Below are 12,562 nucleotides of genomic sequence, written 5' to 3'. Positions count from 1 at the left end.
ACTGAAGAAATTCGAGTCAATATGGCCTAGAATCTGCAGCTTCCTTGGGTGGCTACCCAAGAAAGGGATAATAGTCAACCACATATAATAATCAGAGGATGCGTAATCAATTTCTATCAAGTTTTATAAGGTGATTTGTGCTTATTTAAAATTTAGACATGTTGCTTCATTATAACACCTTGGTAATATTTGGCTCCTGTTTTCATGTTATATGTAATTTGTTCCCTCCTTCACCTTTTTCCATCCTGATACAATACAATATTGAAGTTTAATACATGCGTTCAATTTAGTTTTGATTCCTGGATCATCCAGTTGCTAGTAGTGGAGACTTGAGCTACTTATGCTCTCTTAAGCCTCATTTTTCTCATAAATAAAATGGTGGTAGCAGTAGAACCTACTTTATATGGTTATTTATAGAGTGGTTGAACAGATTAAATCTGATAATCATTGAAAGCATTGGCATTCTCTCTGATAAATAGTAAACACTGAATAACTGTGAGATATTATTAATTATTAATCATATAAAAACTTTGCACTTGGTGCCTTGAAAGTTCTCATCTTCGCTAATTCAACAAACACTTGCCAAGCACTGGAGATTAAAAAGGAGTCTGGTATGGCCTCAGCCCTCTAGTTGTTCACTATGTGTGGAGGACACAGATCTGTAAATAATTCAATGGAGGCAGAAGTCTATAGCATCCGTCCGTGGTGCATATCTAACCTGGCTACAGTGCAGGCACTGGAGTGAGTGCATAGTTCTACTTGGCTGTAATACCTGGGGAGGCTTCAAAAAGGTGATGCTTGCAATGAATCTAGAGAGATGGATTCCAGAGGGTGAAAAGAAAGGAAATTCCAGACAGAAAGAAAAGTAGGGACAAAAGCAAGCTGACTTGAAGGGAAACATGGGCAATGGAGCAGATCTCAAGCACGGGGTGGGAGGCAGGTGAATTTAGAGCATGGTGGGAAACCACCATAAACAGTTACATACGATGTCAGTTCACATAGCTCTAAACCATATTAATCTCAGCGCTCCACGTGGCCCAGCCTCTTCAGAGTCACATTCAAAGAGTCCAGGTGCCAAGAGGTAATTAATGGCAATCAAATTTTTCCCAGCTGTCTTCCTTTACATGTTAAGGGGTGGGGATACAATTGACTCTAATAATTCCTAGTAATTCTTTTTATAAGTTTTGTGTCCCTCTCCCTAAACTCTCACACTCAGCAGAATATCTTTCCCCTGTCCACTCCCCGAGTCCCTGCATGCAACTTCTTCATGCAACGTTCCTCCGTCCAACACTCCAGCCACCACCACCCCTAGGCACCTGTTGGCTCACACCTGCTGGCCAGTCCAAGTGGCACTAACATGCAACTCTCAACCTTGTTATGCTACAAGACAGCACAGAAGACGCACTGATATGCTGGTGGAGCTCTGGTGGCTTTGAAGAAAAAGAAGCCACCTCTATCTCAGTGGCTCATCGAAGGCCTAGGGCAACAAATGGCACAAGAGTTGGAATTATGCTGTTTGAGAGATTTTGGACAGGTGGAAAAGGAGAAAGAGGTTACGGGGGGGAAGAAGGACAGAGGGTAATGGACCCAACATTGATACATCGTTTCCATGCATTGGGGCTGGTTGTGTCCCCTTTGCTCTCATCATGCCTGTGCTGCAGGTTTTCTGAGGGAACACAGCATTATGGAGGTGGAAGGAAACTCAGCTATTCTATTGTCCTGCTCTCTAGCCTTAGAGATAAAATTAAGACCCAGAGGGGAAAAAAAGGACATACGGACTCTTGCTTAAAATTCCAAACTTTACTTTTCCTGAGAATCACTTCTTTGACCAATCAACTCTTTGACCAGAGTTCCAATCTAGATTCATCATCCCCAGGAAACTGTGCTGTTACTAGTCATGATTGTGAATATATAGTCACAAAAATGTATGAAATAGGCAGATGTGCATTTGTGTCTTCCTTTTTTTTTTTTTTTTTTTTTTGCGGTACGTGGGCTTCTCACTGTTGTGGCCTCTCCCGTTGCGGAGCACAAGCTCCGGACGCGCAGGCTCAGCGGCCATGGCTCACGGGCCCAGCCGCTCCGCGGCATGTGGGATCTTCCCAGACCGGGGCACGAACCCGTGTCCCCTGCATCGGCAGGCGGACTCTCAACCACTGTGCCACCAGGGAAGCCCTGTGTCTTCCCTTTAAAAGGGATTGACTCCCTGGGGTATGTGCTTCAGGTTTCACTTTACCAAGGATGGCACTGTGGGGGCGGGGTGGGGAGACAGAGTGGAATGAGAATTTTCTGAGCTGGGACTAACTCTAATTCTACCTGGGCTCTGCCTCTTACCGGTATTATGGTCAAGTTACTTGGCCTCTCTGAGCTTCCGTTTCCCAATCTGGAGAATGGAGTGTGTAGTTACACCTTCCTCCCTGTGTTGTAAGTATCGACGGAGGTCATGTGCCCAAAGCACTTGGAAGAGGAACTGGCACTAACCCCCCTGCCCAGTCAGTGCTAGCTAATGTTATTAGTTCTGCTGAACAAACAAATTTTGCAAGTGCCTTGCAGCAAAGACATTCTAATATGCTCAGTGTCTACTTCAATCTTATTTATTGTGCTTACCTTGCCTTCTGAGCCGTGGTCAGTATTCACAGGCAAGGGGTTCCGTTGGCAGCTGCAGCATTGATTGTGGGACCACCTGGGACCTTTGGGCCTTTAGGCTGGGCCCTTCCTCAACACGGCCATGCCACACGGCCCTTGGGGGGCAGGGCTCTGCCAGGTGTGCCTGGCGTGGAGTGTGCAGGCAGCAGGGCTGGTGTAGCCTCCGTCCTGGCTGGGCAAGGTAAGCGGGCAGATGTTGGCTCTAACACAGATGTTGCCCAGGAGAGAAGCAGCCACTGGTGTCAGGATTTGCTAATTACATTGCCTGCTGGCATGTTTTCACACAGCCGTGGACTAGCTCTGGCGGTTAGAAACGAATGTTTCCTGCCTCTCACTTTGTGGCAATATTCCCCCCAGCGACAAAGCCTGGCTCAGTCACAAGATTTGTTTTTCAGACAAAGGCTCTTGTGCTGTGCCTGGTTTTGCCAGCAGGACAGCTCTTAGACTAGAGAGAAAATCCACTTGGCCAAGTTCACCTGGCAGCCCGTGAGCTCAGTAGGGCTACTCCTTCCATGTGGACACCAGCTTCTTCCACTGGACCTTCTCTCTTAAAGGTAAGACACACTGAGGATTTAGCTTGTTCCAAGCCAGAGAACTCACCAAAACCCACCACACACACCCTTTAATCCAGTGTGTTTACCACGTCTACTATAATACTTCTGCCTCTTTATTCCAAGCATGGCTGTGTTTCCCAGTGGGAAGGGATAGCCTTTGCTATCGGAAGTGTTGAGTCTGAATTCTGGCTCTGCCCCACCACAGTTTTGTGACCTTGGACGAGCGATTTCCCTTCTCGGGGCTCAGTCACCTTGCGTGTAAAATGTGGATAGTACAGCCTACCCCTTCGTATTGCAAAGATTACAGGAGTTAAGTTATGCAAATCACTTGATACTGTGCCTGGAGCATCGTAAGTTCTCATTAACATCCCCACTATTATTTCATGTAACTAGCTGTAGAACAAATAAAGTCACAGCTCTTTTAATAGTACAATTAATTTCTCAAGCTTCCCATATGCCCAGATTATCAAGAAGCCCAGAGTTTCCTATGGGGGCCTTCCCCATTTCTCCTGAATGCTCCAAGAATGTTTAATCAGCACAAAAAAGGCGGCTGTGTTTGCAGATCTTTACAGAGAGATAGATGATCTATCTATAGAGGCTGCTGGCTGGATCACCAGCCAGCAGATGAGCCTCTATTTCCTCCCCTTGCTTCATACAGGGTTGACTTTAAAATCTGGGCCACGTTGTCCAGTGGAAGCAGATCTTTGGTCCAGGGTCTATCCTTTAGATACAGTGACACTTGAACTGCAGGTACTACTACGGATCCTGGGCCATAGCTGTTAGTTTAGATAACAGTGTCCCATGCAATCATCAGAGAGGTTCTGATAACACTGAAACTTAAAAGCAACAGGCTCAAAATAAATGCTGACTCCTTTGCTACCCACAGGCTCCTTAGCCTCCTTGCAAACGTGTTCTCCCTCATTACCAGCGACTGGCTTTATGTCTACTGACACTGTTCCTTATCTTTATACCTTAGTTCCCCAACTAGAGCTCAGATTGATTTGTACCTCAAGGGGGAACAACATAACAGGGTCAGGTAGAGAGACTCAGAATACCGTGGAGATGACTTACGCAGACTCAGAATCCAGATGATCTGTGTTCAAATGCGGTTGCCTCCTGTGTGTCCTTGGGCAATTTACTTGACCTCTCTGGGTCTCCAACCCCACATCTGAAAAATGAGGATCCTAATAGTAACTCATAAGGCGGTAGGGATTAAATTTTTTTGATATACACAAAGCACTGAGACAAGGCTTGGCATCGACAAAGCATGCCATAAAGGTGAACTGCTATAAATATAATTCCTAGATCTATTACTACTCACCTGTGTGACTACGGGCAATACATTGTCTCTCCAACTTTAGCTTCCTGGTACGTTACATGGAACAGATGGAAATATAACCATATGCTGAGTCATAAGATCCGGTTTCCGGTCCCAATCTGGCCCTAATTAGCTCGGGATATTGACTAGTAATTCTATTTCATCATGCCTCCATATTCTCACCTATAAAACAAGAGAGCAGGGTCCGATCATCTCTAAAATCCTGTGAGTCTGAAGATCGGTGTTTCTATTATCTTAGTATATTGCTGAGTAGAGCTCAATATCAATGATCCTTAAAACCCATAATGTAGTTTTTATTGTCCATATATAATTACAATTACTTCATGGGGCTGTATCAAATGGGAGTATACATAAAGCCTCATTTGCTATTTACAAGCACCGTATGGGAAGATAATATTGACAAGAACCACTGACATTATTTCAGCGCTTACCATGTGCCAAGTTCTGTTTTACTTTACACGCTCTGCTTCCTTTAAGCTCCACAATGGCCTTGCGAGTTAGCTATTACTCTCATTCCTCCATGAGAAATCGAGGCTCAGAGGTTTAAGTAACGTGCTCAGTGCTATACAACCAGCAAGTGGTGGAGATTGGGTTCAAGAATGGGCCTAATACCGTATGCTAACACATATATATGGAATCTAAAAAAAAGGTTCTTAAGAACCTAGGGGCAGGACAGGAATAAAGACACAGACGTAGAGAATGGACTTGAGGACACGGGGAGGGGGAAGGATAAGCTGGGACAAAGTGAGAGAGTGGCATGGACATATATACACTACCAAACGTAAAATAGCTAGCTAGTGGGAAGCAGCTGCATAGCACAGGGAGATCAGCTCGGTGCTTTGTGACCACCTACAGGGGTGGGATAGGGAGGGTGGGAGGGAGACGCAAGAGGGAGGGGATATGGGGATATATGTATACGTACAGCTGATTCACTTTGTTATAAACCAGAAACTAACACACCACTGTAAAGCAATTATACTCCAATAAAGATGTTAAAAAAAAAAAAAGAATGGGCCTGTGTGACCCATGAGAAACCCACTGTTGTGCAGACAGGCAGTTATTAATGAACCTGCCTTACGGAGGGAGACTCTGAGACTCAAGCAGCAAATAATGTGCCCAAGTTTGCTTGCAAGTCAGCAGCACAGCCGAGACAAGAAGCCAGGCTTTTCTTCCCTGTCTGGAGCGTTCTAAGCCCTGCAGCCTCTCAAACCCGATAGCTCGTGGAATCAGTGAATACAAATGAGGGCTGATTTGTATTCATTTCCAGCTAACCGACAGATTTACACTCTCTCGGTTGCATGCCTCCAACAAATACATTCTCATGCATATACCGTCCAGGTTTCAGGGACCCGTCCTCTCTGACTCACTCTGGCCCTGGAAGCTAACGTAATAGCCCCCTTTGTGAGCGTATCAGAACCAAACTCCAACAAGGACCTCAGTCAGCACTGGTGCAACAGTGACAGATGCTACTGCTTTTCCAGGTAGGAAAACCAAAGACGGAAGTCCCTAACTGCAAATGGCAGACCACCCAAGATGAAACAAACTGTGATAAATATCAGGACTGGAAGCAGTTGCATGAGGCTTTGGAAGGAATTCCCTCGGCTAATTAAGTGTGAGATAATGATACATAAAGTAAGTGGTACAGCATGTGGGGAGGGAGGAAGCGCTGTGTTCCCTCTGTTTAATGGTTCTGCATTCATGGGGCATCTGTCATTTGGGTACCAAGTCTTAGGCAATATCCTTAAAGGTGAAATCCAAGGAGGAAGCTCTACCCTGCTTTAAATAGAGAATAAAGATTTTATTGGAAAAATTAATAAATTCAATTAACGAAAGATAAGTAATAGAGCTAAAGGGCCAAATGCAAGGCTTAGCACACAATATAGGTTCAAGGGCTATTTGTTGAATTCATTCATCGCTTCTTTTAATCATGTAGGTCCTACGTAGCTGCATTAAGGCCAGATTAAGTGGTAGAGTTTACAATTAGACAAGTCTGAAGCCAAACCTTCTGGTTGCTGCCCACTAGTTTACCAACCTAGAAAGGTTACTATTGATTCTAATCCTCAATTTCCTTATGTGTACACTTAATTGCATCACTTCTTTGAAAATTAAGTGAAACCTATATAAAATAATACAGTTAATCACCACGACCATTTTGATAGACTTGAGTACTTCGACTACACAAATGCAACTCAGAAAAGTTGCTTTAAACTGTACGTACCATTTATTCATGCTTTCATTCAAATCATTTATTCATGCTTTCATTCAACAAACCTGTTTTTTGGAGGAGCAAGTCTGATCTTCTCCTCAGACTAAAGGGACCGTGAAAACCAGCTTTGAAGAGCAAAGTTCAACCTGAACTTAGTGGACATTTAAGATTGAATAACTCTGCCCTGGGGGACTGCACTCAGGTGAAAATTTTGCATGTTTATGTAGTTGTCCTGTTGGGGCCAGAGAGTAAAGTCACATCTCTCGGGATGGGGCTGGGTTTACCTGAAAGCAGGGCACAATCTGCCAATCTAATGAGAAGATGCAGAATGTGGGGTAGAAATGAGGATGCAGAAGGTTGTCCTTGATCTGGGTGAGAACAGAACCTCTTCTTCCTTCTGAGCTGAACACTGAGGACTTCAGAACTGGTGATGGGGATGTGCACAAGGACCCTCATGGTGGAAAGTGCATCCATGGTCTTCTGACCTGTGAAGATAGCCTGGAAACTAGTTAAGGAGACTCCAGGTGAAAAGTTTCATAGGGTGGGTCCTGGCCTGTAGAGCCACATCTCAGAGGTACAAGTTCCATAATATGCTAATGTAGTAAATGTAAATATGAGTTTTGAGATATTAATGCAAATGTGATGATCATGTGTCTTCTCAGCTAGGAAATCCAGAAAAGCTACCAACAGAGAGGTTACATTCATTTTTATTTCATGGGAATTGAGAACTGCATTAACAGACACAATGTCTGTAATCACACTGGCTTCTAGAAAGCTTGGAGGAAAATTTGTGACCAACCCCAATATTCATCGAAAAATGTTTACTCAGTGCCTACTCTGAGTCAGGTTTTCAATGTCTGCTTTTGGGCTACACTGTTCTTTTCCTTTTTTTTTTTTTTTTAATTTTGTTTCTAATTTATGCTATCTTGTCTTTTTCATGTTCTAAGATGCCCGAAATTCTTTCTGAAACAAGGCAGGGTGTAATTAAGCCACGTGACACAACTGCCGAAGGAACCTGACACCACGTTAAGATGCATTAATCATCATTCTTACATTTGAATAGTTTTACAATTTACAAAGAACTTTTATATATGTTATTTCATCTGATTTGCATTCAACGTTTTGAGGTAAACAGGGATTGCTTTCCCCACTTTATCAAAAAGAAAGCTGAGGCTTAGTGGGGTTAAAAGATTTGCTTATAGTGGGTGGATCCTGGACTTGAATCCATTACTCTGACACTCCAGTTTTCTTTCCATTACACCAAGCTGAATCATATATATGGAGCATAATATTCTCCTCATACCTGAGGAGAACAGACTGCATTTGGAATATGGTGTCCAATTCTGTAAACTTTGAGAGAATTACCAACATGATGAGTCCGGATGCCATGTCATACGGAGATTTATCAAATAGCCCAGGAGTAACAGCTTGAAGGATAGAATTCTAAGGCATGTTAGCTGACAAAGTAGTGCACCATCTTGGAAGGCACTCATTCTTAAATTCTTCAGTGGTAGATTTTGAGCCAATGGATAGATGACAGAGGAATCCCATGAGGTTACACCTGCCAATTGATAGCCTCTCCAATATCCATTCTACCGCTGTCAGTAAAGATAATTTTGATTTCAAAGAGTAGAAATCCCATCTCAAACAGTTAAATAATCGAGATATAGGGAGCTATGGCTGGGGAAGTGTCCAGGCATGGAACTCCTAGGAGCTCAACAACGTTGCTGATAACCAGGTCCTTTCCACCTCCCTTCTGCTACCAATAGCAGTAGCATCTTTCTAAGCCTGACCGCTATTATTGTCACAAAACAGCTGCTGGTGGCAATCAGGACCTTATACTTTCCTATTTATCTCCCTCAAGGAGAGAGGATAACCTCTTCTGTAAGCACGCGATATACATCTTCCCTCTTTATCTGGTTGGTTCACCTTAGGTTATGGCCTAACCCCAAGCCAGTAACAGTCACCAGAGGAGTTCCACGTACTGACTGTATTAAGCTAATCAGGAGTTAACCATGAAATTCACCCAGGGGTACAGTGGCTTCTTCTGGGTCACATGAACTGCATGGATAATGAATAGACACATGCATAAAACCTGGTTTCTGTTGGAAGAGTGGAAGGGCTGTAGGGTAGCTGACAGTGTTCATTATACTCCCTTTCCCATGGCCTTGGAACCCTTGGGACCCCTGACTTGGGTTCAGTCCATCACCATGTTTCACCATCCTGGCCCCATAACTTATTAGGTCTTAATCCTATCCAGTCAGAATAAGCCTCACAAGTTTTGCTTGATTGGATGGAGTAAAAGCTCTTTCTCTCTTCCTCTATGTAACAGTGCTGTGTGGCTAGAAAGCCCTTGAACTGCTCATTCTTTTCTTATTACACAGGGAAATCATCCTAAGCAGGGTGCTAACATCTGGAGGGTGTCAGGGCAGAGATAATTCCTGAGAAATAGAAGAGAACCCCGGGGACACTGGATTTCTGACTCAAACTCCACCTAAAACTCACCCTAACACTGAATTTCTCAATCACCGAGTTGATAAGTCATCATTATTTAAAAATCCGACTTCGGTTGCGCTTTCCTTTTCTTGAAACATGAAGAATCCTTACTGACACAGCAGAATCCAGTTCAATCAATTGAACATGTTTCTAATCATCAGAACTGTCTCCAGAATGAAACAGGCCGCCTCCTGTTCTCTTCCGTTATCCATCACTGGAGATGTTCATGCAGAGTCTGGCAACCATCTGTCCAGGAGGCTATAAAAAGGATTTCTACGTTGGTGGGAAACTGAAAACCACCTTCTAAGAACGCTTCCAATTCCGATATGCTAATACCTCTATTAAGTCAAGAAGAAAGCGGAAGGTTTGCTAAAACATGTCCAGTAGAATCTAAATCAAAGTTACTTGGATGAAAGATGAGAGCCTTTCCCTCTGAAGCAGAACCAGAGAAGAGGCACGATTCGTTCATTCGCTCTTTGATTCATTCATTTCTTCAATAGATGTGCATTTGATCTCCAAATATGTGCCAGGCACTAAAGATATAGGAATAAACAATAACCAAGAGCCTATTTTCATAGGTCTTACATCCTACTGGTCACACGATAGTGAAAAGACATAGGCTTTGTATTCAGAACTATCTGAATGGCAGTCATAGCTTCTACTAGACAAGTAATCCGGCCTGGCTTCTCTGATCTTCAACTTCTTTGGTCACATGGGAGCTATAGCACCGACCTCAGACAGTAGTATGAAGGTTACATGAAATAGTGCATATATGTAAAATACCTAATAAAGGCCAGGAACAAAGCAATTAATAAATAGTATTTCCCATGTCTAGCTAGAGCACTAATGGCTATGGGTAAAAGGGAAAATTCCAATATTCCATCTTCTGCATAATTTCCATGAAGTTCAGATATGGTAGAAAGTGGAAAGTCATGAAGAACTCTGAAAGAAATTGATTTAAAATGGATCAGATCTGTGGCACATATATACAATGGAATATTAGCCATAAAAAGAAATGAAACGGAGTTATTTGTAGTGAGGTGGATGGACCTAGAGACTGTCATACAGAGAAGTAAGTCAGAAAGAGAAAACAAATACCGTATGCTAACACATATATATATGGAATCTAAAAAAAAAAAAAAAAAAAAAGGTTCTGAAGAACCTAGGGACAGGACAGGTATAAAGACACAGACGTAGAGAATGGACTTGAGGACACGGGGAGGGGGAAGGGTGAGCTGGGACGAAGTGAGAGAGTGGCATGGACATATATACACTATCAAATGTAAAATAGATAGCTAGTGGGAAGCAGCTGCATAGCACAGGGAGATCAGCTCGGTGCTTTGTGACCACCTACAGGGGTGGGATAGGGAGGGTGGGAGGGAGACGCAAGAGGGAGGGGATATGGGGATATATGTATATGTACAGCTGACTCACTTTGTTATAAAGCAGAAACTAACACACCACTGTAAAGCAATTATACTCCAATAAAGATGTTAAAAAACATAAAATAAAATGGATCCAATCAACATAATTTGAATAAAAGAGGTGAAAATAGTCTAAGTTCACTTGTTTATTCATTCATTCAACAAAAAGGTATTGAGTATCTCTAGTGAATTAACAATTATTCTTGGTGCTTGGAACCTAGAAGTGACCAAAACAGAAAAGTTCCTTCTCTCAAAAGGCTTATATTTTGCTGGGGGGTGGGGTAGAAATACAAGAAATAAAATACAGAGGAATTGTCATAATGCCGCAAGACACTAAATGCTAAATAAGTGATGCTAATACCTGGTGCTCAGGAAATGCGGAGGAAGCAGAGGCACCCGAGTGTTTGGGTAGCCAGAGAAGCCTTGAAGGGGAGTACAGGGAAGCTGGAGCTAAAGGAGGACATGCATATAGCCCTGTGATGTCCCTTAGCAAAGAGGAGACAGCAATGATGAAACATGGGATGTGGCATCTGTATTTGAAAAACTGGCAGTGACTGCAGGCCAGAGGTTGTTGATGAACCAACGCATGAAAGCGTGGGGAGCAGGGTCATTTTATAACTGAATAGAAGGATTCAGCTTTGTTCCAAGCTTAGCTTTACGACTTAGTAGGTTACTTTGAGCAATCTGTAAGCAAGGTCATAGAGCTGGGATGAAGATTAATTGAGAGAATCCCTTTAAAGTGCTCAGCACATATCAATAGACTGTTTGTTATTGTTGTCACTATGTTATCAAGGGACATCAGCCAAGTACAGGCAGACCTCGTTTCATTGCACTTCATTGTGCTTCGCAGACACTGTGTTTTTTACAAATGACGCTATGTGGCAACCCTGCATCCAACAAGTCTATCAGTGCCATTTTTCCAACAGCAATTGCTCACTTCATGTCTCCGTGTCACATTTTGGCAATTCTAGCCGTTTTTCAAACTTTTCCGTTATTATTATATCTGTTGTGGTGATCTGGGATCAATGATCTTTGCTGTTACTACTACAACTCACTGGAGGCTCAGATCATGGTTAGAGCTTTTTAGCAATAAAGCATTTTTAATTAAAGTATATACATTATTTTTAGACACAAAACTATTGCACACTTAATAGACTACAGTAGTCAGTAGACTGTAAACATAACTTTCGTGTAATTCTCTTTATTACGATGTTTGCAGGAAGCAAACCTGCAGTATATCCGAGGGCTGTCTGGATGTTTATCTACCATTGCTTCTATAACAAATTGCCCAAAACTTAGCAGCTTAGGTTGACATCCATTTATTAACTCATACTTTGTGAGTCAGAAATCTGGGTGAACTTAGCTGGGCTCTCTCTCATGCTATTACAAGGCTGAAATCCTGGTGTTACCTGGAGGCTCTGGGGAAGAATCCACTTCCAAGTTTATGTAGTTTATTGGAAAACTTCAGTTCCTTGTGGTTATGGGACTGAGGTCCTCATTTCCTTGCTGCCAGGGGCCACTGTCTTCTCCTAGAGGCTGCCCATATTCCTTCTTTTTTTTTTTTTTTTTTTAACATCTTTATTGGGGTATAATTACTTTACAATGGTGTGTTAGTTTCTGCTTTATAACAAAGTGAATCAGTTATACATATACATATGTTCCCATATCTCTTCCCTCTTGCGTCTCCCTCCCTCCCACCCTCCCTATCCCACCCCTCCAGGCTGTCACAGAGCACCGAGCCAATATCCCTGTACCATGCGGCTGCTTCCCACTAGCTATCTACCTTACTACGTTTGTTAGTGTGTATATGTCCATGACTCTCTCTCGCCCCGTCACAGCTCACCCTTCCCCCTCCCCATAACCTCAAGTCCGTTCTCTAGGAGGTCTGCATCTTTATTCC

General features: G+C 43.0%; 1 long non-coding RNA gene across 1 annotated transcript in view; it reads right to left on the bottom strand.

Moving 5' to 3' along the window:
- The window catches only part of LOC307194938, a 280,712-nt gene that overhangs the window by 9,736 nt on the left and 258,414 nt on the right, over nucleotides 1–12,562 (bottom strand). Inside the window, exons 4-5 of the long non-coding RNA XR_013830667.1 lie at nucleotides 4,519–4,698; nucleotides 2,605–4,365 (exon numbers count right to left, since the gene is read on the bottom strand). This is a non-coding gene — a long non-coding RNA (uncharacterized lncRNA). The remainder of the gene's footprint in view (nucleotides 1–2,604; nucleotides 4,366–4,518; nucleotides 4,699–12,562) is intronic.

The sequence above is a fragment of the Stenella coeruleoalba genome, assembly GCF_951394435.1.
Source record: "Stenella coeruleoalba genome assembly, chromosome: 11".
Classification (NCBI taxonomy): domain Eukaryota; kingdom Metazoa; phylum Chordata; class Mammalia; order Artiodactyla; family Delphinidae; genus Stenella; species Stenella coeruleoalba.
This window is presented reverse-complemented; position numbering and strand designations above follow the sequence as displayed.